The following is a 12617-nucleotide window of genomic DNA, read 5'->3' as shown; positions in this document are numbered from 1 at the left end:
TATTCATGTCAGATATTTTAATTTTCACATACTATTTCTGTTTTTCTCATATGTACCAAATCCAGAGTAATGTTACTTTTTGATTCTGTTCTGTTTTCATGATCGTAAAATTATAATGCTTATGAATAAATATTTTGAATGAATGATGTTTAGTCATTGCTTAACATCATGAATCCTTAATCCATTACCCTCTTCTAAGTCCAATAACATATAAATGTATTTCCACATTCCATCTAACATGAGGTATTTACCAAAAGCTATGCGATTTTTCCCATATTCCCTGTCTTGATATTATAGTAGTATATAGATGCGGCAGTAGTTACTTCATTAACTCCCTGCAATGTGCCAAGTACTTGTAAAATATTTTCTGTATTTCTTATGTAGCCCTGGAAAGTAGCTATATTATTCCCATTTTACACTTGAGGAAATCATTAGTTTAAATGCCTTGTAAAGGAGTTTATGCCAGGATTTAAAACCTGTGTCAGTCTTACCTGCAGACCTTTTATCATGCTGTAAAAATGTTTTCTTCTTCTTGTTTTCATTTTTCTTCAATGGAACCAAGTACCTGGATGTCTGTATCTATCTGTCTATCTATCTTTCTATCTGTCTGTCTATCTATCTATCTATCTATCTCTTTGAAGAAGGTCTGATAAATAGCACCCCTTTTTCCATACCCAACTCTAAATAAATTGAGAAATAAAACAAATTGGTGGCAGATAGCCTGAAGCTTTATCAGATTTAATACTGACAGAGTCTTATAAACCTTAATGTAATAACCGATGTTGGACCTGGATTGGGTAATTGACCTGCTCAGTCACAGGCAGCATTGGGCCTGGCAGACTACTCCGTGGTGGGCAACAAACTGCCTTTAGAGAAGCAGTGATAAAAAAATAGTCTTCCTTTAGGCCAGTGTCTTCTAAGGAGAGGAAGTGGGGAGAGCCAAGCAGGCCTGGTTTATTCTTCCACTGTGTACAGATAAGTCAAGTCCCTCCCCCTGATTGGGGGCAAAGAAAGGTCAAGAGTTACACTAACTGAGCTTCTTCAGCATGGAAGGAAAATAAAGGTAGTTAAAACTATCAAATAACTGTTACTAAATCATTATGGGCCCATATGGTTATACTGCAAGCATTGATGGAATTAGAAGATACACGAATAAAATTTTTCTTACTTTTGATTTAAATTTTATGTGCTTAAGGAAGAAGTGTTGCTTCCTTTAGGAAGCTTAGTTATACTTTAAATTGGCTTCTCTACCATCTCTCTTCACTTGTTCCACTGAATTTTTAAAGATTATCTTAAAATAGTTCTTTAAAATATTTATTTTAAATAACTTGCCATTGCCGTAAAGATTATATGGATATACGGTACCTACAAGAAAGACATTATACCTAGTGAATCAAGTTTGCTTCCACAAGTTCATACTCTGGATCTGCCACTTACTAGCTCTGTGATTTTTGAATTGGTTCCTTAATTTCTCTCTGTCTGAATCACCTCATCTGTAACTTGAGGTGTAGAAGTCACCTTATCTGTAAATTGAAAAGTAGTTGCCCCATAGGGTTTCTGTGAGGATTCATCTGTTCACTTGTTCATTCATTCATATATGGGATACTTTCTGTAAGCTAGTGCAGGGCTGAGGTAGTGAGCAATATCAACAGTGTCCCATTCTGGCTCTGTGTAATTTCTACCAGAGAGATAAAAGACAAGAAACATGTTATATTATAAATTACAATATGTTATAATAATTATGCCATTAGATACTATAAATTATAAACATAAGATTTCCTTGACATATTTGCTCATATAAACATTTTAAAATATTATAATATTATAATTGAAGATTAAAATGAGTGATACAAAAAAAAGGTGATAGAAAGTAACATGGATGGGGACCACCTTAACTGGAGTGGTCAAAGAAGACTTCTTTGAGCAGATGACACTGGGGTCCTGAGGATGGGAAGGAAGCATCCTTGGGAAAGATATTTCAGGCAGACCGAGTAATAGGTATAAAGCCCATGAATCAAGAGTCTGTGTTACAAGAACAGAAAAAGTCTTGTATTCCTAGAAAGTGAAGAATAAAGAGAAAAGTGGATGATGTTGAAGGACAAGAAGTAGATTAGCCAGATCGATGAGTTTGTGAGAACAACTCAGCTATCATTATTATCATAATTTTTAATAAATTTGTTATAACAATGATTATAATTTTCTAGTGAGGAGGGAAGGAAAATACAACACTGAAAATTTAGGGCCTACAGTGCTGTGTGTAAGATTCCATTGTAGGTGGTAGCATGTTTAGTAGGAAGCATGTAATATTTAGTGATCTCTGATGTTAGCAGCTATTTTTGTTTGATGCCTTATTTATTAATTCATTAAGTTTTGCATGATGGAGGTGTTCTATAATGTTTTAATCTATTAGCTAAGGAACTTATATGAAGAAAAATTTCATCTTTTACTTCTGCTAAAGATAACCAGTTTTTAGGTGTCATAATAAATATGGTTAAATTAAATAAATTTGATGGTTTTATGCTGTTAACTCAAGTAGAGGAACACCATTAAAAACAACCATTACAACTTCCCATGAAACAACATTTGGTACCATGCTGTGTGGTTTATTGATTTGTTCCAGTAGAGCTTTATTCATGTTCTTGTTTTCTTTTGCATTATTGGCTGATAGTGATGTGATATGAAAAGCAGTTGCCTCATTGTTGAAATGTAAATGTCACAGCTGTTGTTTCCTCTACCTGCTGACTCCAGTGTTTCTTCTGTCCCCAGATGGAACTTTCTGCTCTACAGTCTATGATGGCTGTACAAGATGAAGAGCTACAGGTGCAGGCTGCTGATCTGGAGTCATTGACCAGGAACATACAGATAAAAGAAGACCTCATAAAAGTCTTTCAAAGGTTTTTAAAGACTATTGGATGTGTTGGAACTCAGATTACCTGTAGGGCATCTTCAAACAATATGTGGATAGAGTTGGTCCATTGGCCAGTGCTTATCAATATCCCACTTGAAAGTGTAGTAGATTATTTCAAGAATATCTGTTCCCTTGCTCCTCTGCTAGAACAGCTTTTATTACTATTTTAAAATCTATACTTATTATTATTTTTTTTAATTTCTAGGTCCTGCAAATGCAACTGGTTGATCCTGAAGACATACCAGCTATGGAATGCCTGACACAAGAAGTCTTACTTCTTCAAGAAAAAGTTGCTTCAGTAGAATCCCAGGTTCAAGAAATTTCAGGAAACCAAAGACAACAGGTAAATTATTGAAATGCAGACTTTATTATTTTATTTGAAATAAGCAATATAAAGACTGTCAATCTCAACTACTTTTGAAAAAAGTCTAGGTCAACTGATGGTATTTCATAGAGAATCCATACTCCACAGTACCTTGCTCAGTTGCAGTCATATATGCCTATTTCTAACCTTTATAGTTCTGAAAGGAGTAGCAGTTGCTTTTGGACACATACTGTCAGTTATCCTTCACTCTCAAACATAAGTCACTTCTCTCTCAATTAACTCTTTATCATCTGCCTGCATTTAGCCATGTTCAGACAACTCCCAATTTAAAAAAGGAAGAGAGGAAACAACCCTTTCTTTGCCTTGAGTTCCTCTGTAGCTCTACTTTATGCTTGACCTTTTCAATGCCAAATTTTTTCAAAAAGATTTATCTACCTATGCTTTACATCCATTACTATTACTCTCACTAACTGTTCTTCTCATCCCCCCTCCAGCTTTAATTTTAGCTTAAACATCTCTGCATTTACACATTATCATAGCCCATTATTTTTATGTCATGTAGTATATCTCACAAGAACATATGTATGTTGATGGATGTCTTTTCCTCCCACTAGATAGTAAGCTTTTCCCTAGAATTAGAACAGAGTCTGTCATATTAAAAGGTGCTCAATAAATGTTTATTTCCAACATTGAAAACTAGAAAGTTCTATTGTATGTTTCCCTCTTACCTATCCTTTCTCACTGTTTTTTGGGCTTCTTTTCTATGCTTCTGACTTTTGTCTCCTTTTTTTTTTTTCTTCCTTGTGCTCATATTTGAATTCAGCTAACATATAAAATGATATTGTGTCATTGATTAAAAATGTAAGATAATACAGAGATCTTAAGTAATAAAATACTGGGACTTTTTGGTCAGAGTATGTGCAAATACATTTTTTTCTTTTTCAGGATAAACTTGGCTTCATGTCTCACTTTTCCATTTGTATGTTGCTTCTTTTCTTTCTTCAGTTGCTGCTGATGCTAGAAGGATTAGTAGATGAAAAGAGTCGACTCAATGAGGCCTTACAAGCTGAGAGACAGTTCTATAGCAGCCTGGTGAAGTTCCATGCCCATCCAGAGAGGTAAGAGAGTAACTTTTCCCTTTACTAAATAATAATAATAATTATTATTGTTATTATTTTTATTTTTGAGTCATAATCTCACTAAGTTGCTGAATCTGGCCTTGAATTTGTGATGATCCTGCCTCAGTCTCCTGAGTCACTGAGATTATAGGCATATGCTGTCATGCCCAACTTTGTTTTTCCCTTTTTTTTAAAAAATTCTTTTATTCTTTTCATTTCTTCTATTCTTTATTAAGTGCAGATGCTAATAATACCAAAGAAGAGAGAAAAAGAAAGCTATCCACTTCGTTATTTGTTGCGTAGATGGCAATAAGCCTCAGTGTCTAAATCTTGTCAGGAATAGTGTGTGTTTCACATAATTACTGTGAGAATTAAATGAGAAGACAGCTTAGGCATCTAAACAGTGCCTTGCATATAGTAAGCATTTGGTGTATGTTCCTTTCTTTTCTCTGCTCTGTGTCCTGTTAAAGGCTGTTCTATTATAAAAGTACAGCTATAAAGGACTCAGATATTAGTTTAGTATCATTGAATATCATTGAAGGTAATACATTCATTGCAATACCTAATATTACCTCAGAATCATCGATAACCATCATGATGATTATATTTTCTTGTACCTCTTGATTTTTGGTCATGTATATTTTGTCTTTTGTGTTTATTTTCTATTACCTTCCCCCCGCCCCATTTCACTTTCTCTCCCAATCCTTTTTTCTCTTTCACAGTTTTGATTTTTTATTATTCCCATTTCTTCTAAATTCTTGTTGGGCTTAAAAATATTTTCTTTTTAAAGAACCCCTGGATCTTTCGTCTTCATGAACTGGATTTGTTTTCAAAACACTGTCCATTTTGGTGAAAAATAGCTATTCTCAGCAATTCTACTTGGCTCAGTCTTGCTTCACAGGGTCTTCTGAATTACTCTACCTTTGTCAGACATTTTTCAGCATTACAATAACTTTAGGTAATCATGGAAGCAAGTTTACTTTTTTTTGTGGTGCTAGGGATTGAACCTAGGGGCCTGTGCATATGAGGTAAGCACTCTACCAACTGAGCTATATCCTCATCCCTTCAGTTTACATTTAATTTTTTCCTAGGTTTTAGTTTTTCAGAAATAAAAGCTTTTAATAATGAAATTTCTCTTATGGGGCCTGTAGGAGGGTGAGAGCAATCATAAAACTATATTTTATTTGAGATTTGCCCAGAATCTGGCCTAAAGGGGCAGGCTTTGAAGAAAGAAGAGGCCTTGCAAATCTACCAGTAGTGACTGCATGTGCTGCACCAAAGAGCTCATTCATTTATGATGTCCTGGAGAACAGTACTTTAGAAAATCTCACGGTCTACAGTAGCATTGATGGCTCTTTGGAAACATAAGTGGACTTGTTACAGTTGATGGCTAATCTATTTTCCTTCTATGTGGCATGTTCAATCAGCTCTGAGAGAGATTGAACTCTGCAGGTGGAACTTGAAGGGGCCCAGGTATTACACAGTCTGCTAGAAGAAATTCTTGGAAGAAGCCTGGAGCGCTTAAGCAGACTGGAGACCCTGGCCACCATTGGAGTTGGGGAACTGGAAGGTGTGCAAGTTCATCACAAGCATGCCTTCTGAGCGCTGGTGGGTCACACTGCATCCCAGGATGGAAAACCTGTTTACACTAACCAGAGGGAACCTTGTCTGATGTGGCAGAATTAAATGGTGACTTACTAATAATAGAGCTGGTACAAGTAGCATCAACTACAAAGTGAAACTCACTTTAGCCTCCTGTATCTTATGTACATATCTACTTCTCCATTGATTGTTGGAAATAAAGTGTATTTGCACATTTAAATCATTCAGTTTTAGTTTCCCCACACATACTCATTTTTTTCCCAGCCCGTCCTTCTTGTTCCCTCATCCCTTCTATGGGCCAATAAAGTTTATTCCTTCCCCACTTTCACAATCCATTTCATATGTTCCATATCATGTCATAAATGCATGTGTGTGTATTATTTTTGCCATTCAATCAACTCCTGCTCTTTGAGAACATTTTTAAAATCCAATAAAATGAAAGTTTCAAGATGAGAAAGAAAAAGATTGAGTTTATAAGAATGACTTTGCAAAAGTGATAATCCATATCAGAAAGTAATCAAAATCAGGAGAGTAGTTTTAGGCCAACTTAAGAAACAGAGGCAAAACCTGTTAAAGTGTTTATAATAAATTTTTGGCTCTAGTATTGTTTCAGAGTTGACTGTTGATCAACAGAGGTGAAATTAGATAGTTAAATATTAAATTCTATTTAAAACTTTGTTGATCCCTTTAGGTTTTCTTTTAAGCCGGGGACATGCCATTTAGTTCAGAAAAGTCTTCCATTGTCAGAATTCTCAGTATACAAAGATAATTGTTAATGCAATATATCTGTTTAAAATCAGTATTTTGCCAAATAACTTGTAGAAAAGAGTATCACTTCTGTATTTCCATTTGGTAGTGGCACTAGTTGGAGTCCTTTATTTTTCACTATCTAGTATGCATACACTTCTCTATATTAAGTAATGGGCTCTAGGCTTTTAAGTGCTCAAATAGTTTAGAATGAAATGTCACTGATCTGTATTCATGGGTTTTAGTCAGTGTCTTGGTGATTTCATGTGGCAACATGACAGGTGGAAGGAAAAGGCACTCGGGATTGTATTTCTGGTATTTTAAATGTCAAGAGTATAAAAAGTAACCAAGATTACTGTGGAGTTTTGTGGATTCAGCAAGAGGAGGTTTCTTATTTCTGTGGATATTTGTTTCCTAGATTAGAAGTAGAGATTTCAGTTGCTTTAAACATGGTAATAAGTGAGCAGGGATTTAGGGTTTTAGTACCCTAAACATGTCTGAGTTTCTTTTCTAAGCTAGATGGAACATAATTTTTATTTCTGTTTTTCACGTGACACTGTTTCTTTCATATTTTTTTAATTTTTTTCTTTAGTTGTAGATAACATGATACCTTTATGTGGTGCTGAGTATCAAACCTAGTGCCTCACACATGCTAGGCAGGCACTCTGCCGCTGAGCTACAGCCCCAGCCCTTTTCTTTCACATTTGTATGCTGACATGGCTTACATTACAGTCTAATATTCATCAAGGATTCTGTAGCCTTAGCTGTGCCTGTAACAGTGTCAATTGATGTAACATGGACAGGGAGGATGTATTCTACCAGAGAAACATCTGGAATATTTTGATTATGTGGTTTTGCAGAGATTGGTAGTCATAAACCTTTCTCTTATTGGTGATGCCATTTCACTTTTAACGGCCTTGAGAGGAAAAGGGAGTCAATGGGAAAGAGAGAGGAAGTATAAGCATAACCACTCACTATTCTTAGTTTCCCGGTTGTAAGAGATGCTTTTCTGTACAAAACTTTATGTAGCTTTCTCCAAGTAAGAAAGCAGATAGTGGAGTTGAGCATAGAAATGTCAACCTGGGCTGGGGTTGTGGCTCAGTGGTCGAGCTCTCGCCTAGCATGCATGAGGCAGTGGGTTCAATTCTCAGCACCACATAAATGTAAAATAAAGATATTGTGTCCACCTAAAACTTAAAAAAATAAATTTAAAAAAAGAAATGTCAACCTATTGAAGAGTAGTTTCTCATGTTATTACAACAAGGCATTTAGGAAAATTTTTCTCTTAATTTTACTAATAGACCAAGGAAGCTTTCTAAGTCTACTGTTAAGTTTTAACTGTGAGTGATTCTTCAGTTCTAATGGCTCATAGTTATTATAGTAATTTATGTTAATAATCACTGCTTCTATCAACCTCCAGTGAGAGTGGATTGATAGAATACATTGAATTTTATTTTGATACCATAAATGTAACTAAAATCTAATACTAACTTTCTAGTTTTGATTGGGTTGAGGCTTGCAAATAGTGCTACTTGGAAAGAGCTTGCTGTCTGTGGATATTTGTTTCCTAGATTAGAAGCAGAGATTTTAGTTGCTTTAAACATGGTAAGAAGTGAGCAGGGATTTAGGGTTTTAGTACCCTAAAAATGTCTGAGTTTCTTTTCTAAGCTAGATGGAGCATAATTTTTCTTCTATACTTCTGTTTTTCACATGACACTGTTTCTTTCACATTTTTAAAAAATATTTTTTAGTTGTTGATGACATGATAATATGACATATTATGATTAGAGAACAATTCTGATAAACATTTTTGTGTAACTCACATATAGCTGTGATTGGACACATCATTCATATTGTCATTTAGTATTATATAATGTGCTTCTTTTCTCTCTTTAGGAACACAGGGTCTTCTGAATTACTCTACTTTTGTCAGGCATTTTTCAGCATTACAATAATTTTAGGTAAACATGGAGTGCCGTGTGTGTGTGTGTGTGTGTGCGTGTATGTTTGTGTGTTTTACTCTGGGGATCAAGCCCAGGGCCTTGAGAATGCTAGGCAAGCACGGTACCACTGAGCTATATCTCCAGCCCACTTAGGCCATTTTTAATCAAAAACAGAACTTAAATTTAGAAAAATCCATATTGATAGATTTCATTGGTCTTACATTTTCTTTTGAATGATGCAAGTCCACAAAGTAATGGTTAAAAGGGATCAGGGTAGATAAAGTTTATAGTTTTTAGAACTGTAGAGTTAAAAAGGACTTCTAAGGGTATTTTTTTAATGAGTGAAATGGAAGTCCTTATGACATGTTTAAACTCTTATGAAAGTTTTGTTAGTTTGTTTTTTGAGCGGTTCTTTTGTTTGTTTAGGTTTTTTTTTTTTTTTTTTTTTTTGGTGCAGGGATTCACTATAGAGCTTCATGCATGCTAGGCAAGTGCTGTGTGACTGAGCTACCTACCTAGCCGCTCTACTGCAGGTTTAAATCATATTATTGAAATCTAATGATTATTAGAGACTAATATACGTCAACATTTGTCTGTTGGTCTTTTTTAAAGCTATTTAGTTATTTACTTTGAGAGGGTATACTCTTATTCCCTGTTTCCTTTACCCTCAACCCATCCATTGCCACAGCAACTTTTCTTCACTCAGTTGTAGACAGCAGCAATATTTTTAGTACCTCTGTATCTTAGTACATTTTTCTTGTTCACAATTCTAAAAGATTTTTTAATTATATCATAATTGGTTAAAAAATATCTATTAAGGATGAAGAAAATCTAAACCCGTATAGGATCTCAGCCACAAAAGTAGCTTCCTTATAAGATTCTTTAATATATTTTACTTGGTTTATTCATGAGTGACTTATGCCTAAAAGACCTATCACTTCTATGCTAATTTATGCTCCTAGTTTAGTGTGTGGGTTGTAAGAAGTTGAGTCATAGTTTCAAAACAGTTCAGTTTTCATTTTGTTAATTTCAGTTCTACTTTGAGTTTTGAGTTGCTTCTGGAATCTTCTGATTAGGGAAAGAAGAAGCAGGTCACATTATACTAAAATTATTCCTTTTTTTTAAAGAAGTAAAGGTTGATTGGCTTACTTAAAGTTATAGTCTTAGAACACTTTTAGTACTTTTGCTTTCCTTGAGCTCGTAATAGAAGTCTCTAGATCCAATTGTTTGGGTAAAGGCATTGTTTTCTGGTGTTTTTACAAAAGAGTCACATAATCTTCACACTTGAGATAGTTGTCTTTTTAATACTAGCTGGCCTTGTATTCAGCAAGTCTGTAGCCAGTATCCTCCAGATAAGGGACAAAATGTCTATGAAGTTAGGAAAAAAAATCAGTAACTCACACATTTGAAATCCATTTTTTTATCTTATATTGAAATATTGTACAAAAGGTAGAATAAATGAAATGAATTTTCTTTTTCAAATACAAACATCTTGTGAGATAGAAGCACATATTTCTCCCTTGCTCTTAAGTTAAAGCTTGGGATGCTTTTCTCCTTTGGGTAGTATAGAATCATTTGTACTCATTAAAAAAAACAGCTGAAAAAATGGAGCTCATTTATGGTAACTCTAATAAAAAAAAGAGAAGGGACAAATTAATAGGTAGTGTGCTGGACAGATTTCTATAGTGTAGTTTTTGAGTCTTGTTGCATTTTTAAATATTTAAGCCACTCCTTCACCATTTATAGGTTTATTAAAACATTTTATTATGATTAGAAAATAAAGTAATACTTTTACATAGTCTTTGAGTATTGATAGAAGGTAAGTTCTCAGCTTTTTTCTATGTAATCACATGAGCCAGGATGAGTGCCCCAAATAAAAAATTAGCATTATCATTTGCCTACAACAGGGAAATGGAAGGGAAACCCAAAACTGTTGAACTAATAATGCTATTTTTTGTCAGATTTCAAGTAAGAACATTTAAACTTGTAAAGTGATAAACTCATTATTTTTGTGTTACTTCCCTTTTGTTGTTTAAAATCAAATTCCAGAAATAAAAATCTTTATTATACTGTTTTCCTTTGCTAGAGTTGAAAGAATAAAACAGAAAGCTCAGCAGCATCAGAAAATGTTTGGTCTAAAATATTAAGAGTAGGACTAAGTACTTGAACCAAATAAACTTTTTTTCCTGGAGAACGTCTAATTGTATGACAAATTCTTGTAGATTTGCTTTTTAGTACTTGAGTATGAGGTGCTGCTTTTTGTAGTTATAAAGTTATTATTCTAAGATATTTGTCGCTCAATTTATACACTTTGGAGGTGTGTATATATACATGCAAGTATATTTTATAACTCATGAATTCCCATCACTGTCCATGGAGCATTATTAGCTTAATTTTTTTAAAAGCAAAGTTTTATTTGCTTTTATCACTTTAAATTTTGTAGGCTTAAAGTGATTCATAACTTCAGATGAAAAAGAAAATTACGTGTTAAATGATCAGAAACTTGGCATTAAATTATTTTTAGAACTTTCCCCACCAAGTTAAGCTGTATATTTTTCTTTGAAAGTTAATTTCTTCATAGATCTGTGGTGTTAATCTGTATTAATATTTGTGCTAAAATGGAGAGTGTACTTTTTATATATAACTGTTAGAATTCCAGCTTACTTTAGTTGAGACACAACAAATTGTTACTGATCTAATAAAAATATCAAAGGCCAACAGAAACTATTTGGTTTTGTTCTTAAAAGATTTATGAGAAAAGAAGTAGAGTATACTTATCTTTTGTTCTTTTCCTTTATAGGAAAATCAGTCTATTGATCATTGTACTAAAATTCCAAGTCAAAGTAAGGCTCTTTGGAATGACTACTTTACTAAAGGAAGAAAGAAGAAACCTGAATTTTTCTCCTCCCAATGAAGTGACACTAAAGAGACAATGTTACACTTTTCTCCAGAAAACTGAAATTGGCTGCTTTACCTTAAAAATCCTCTCTTAATTCTCCCTGCTGAAGTAGATTAGGAGAAAGCAGGACGGATTTGAGGATCCACTGTTATGATGGCTGGTGCTGTCTCTTTAAATCTTCCTAGAAAAGCCTTGTGTTCTTTAAAGAAGAGACCATAAGCGGGAGGAAATCCTCAACATTACAGAATTACATTTACAGAGTAAGTCCAGTGAGCATATTTTCTCTCCAGGATGTCCTAATTTACACATGTACTGGTCATCCTAAGGATAAGTGACTAGTTCATTGAATAATCACCCTTTTGAAAAAGTAAAAATGTTTTCTAAAACTCTGTTGATATTTTATATCCTGAAAAGTGATTTGGATTTTAATTTAGTTTTGTAAAGCCACTTAAAAACAGTGCTTTCTGAATACTGTATGGGTCAGGGGCCTCCAGGTTGCATGAGATGTGTTGCAACTTAAAGACAAAGGTATTCCATAAAGGGGCTTGATTTGCAGACAGCAGCTTTCTGCTGTTCCAAAACAAGCATCTGTTTAGACAAAGAATTTTATTTCTCAGTAGAGGCTATGGAGAGCTACATAGAATATTGACTTTTTCTTATGGCCCTGAAGGGAATGGATGCAGATAAAATTGATAGAAGAATGTTCTCCTTTGGTTCTTTCATCTAGCATCATAATATTAAGTCAGTGATGGTTGGTTCATGACATAAAGTATGAGAGTTCTGCTAATGAGCACACAGCAGAGTGTCCAAGAATGAAAGAGATGGATGAACAGGAACTGGCACTGAGGGAAAGAACACCGGACACTGCAAAGTTATGCTGTCAAGTACTAGCTTTTAAAATCCTCTTTCAGGATTAGTAAAATATGAACCCTGCTATGTTCTTGGTTTAGTTCTTAAAGATTTATGAGCAAAGTAGAGAACACTCATATCTTTTTTATTTTCCACAGGGGAATCAATCTATTGATTGTTGTACTAAAATGTCTTATCTCTTTTCTGTTGATCCCATATAAATGGC

At 34.2% G+C, this 12617-nt stretch overlaps 1 pseudogene; it reads left to right on the top strand.

Annotated features, from left to right (window-relative positions):
- The window catches only part of LOC143404156 (myomegalin-like), a 31177-nt pseudogene that overhangs the window by 13755 nt on the left and 4805 nt on the right, over window positions 1-12617 (top strand).

This window comes from Callospermophilus lateralis, chromosome 7 (genome assembly GCF_048772815.1).
Source record: "Callospermophilus lateralis isolate mCalLat2 chromosome 7, mCalLat2.hap1, whole genome shotgun sequence".
In the NCBI taxonomy this organism is placed as follows: domain Eukaryota; kingdom Metazoa; phylum Chordata; class Mammalia; order Rodentia; family Sciuridae; genus Callospermophilus; species Callospermophilus lateralis.
The sequence above is the reverse complement of the archived record's forward strand: the minus strand, read 5'-3'. Positions and strand labels throughout refer to the sequence as shown.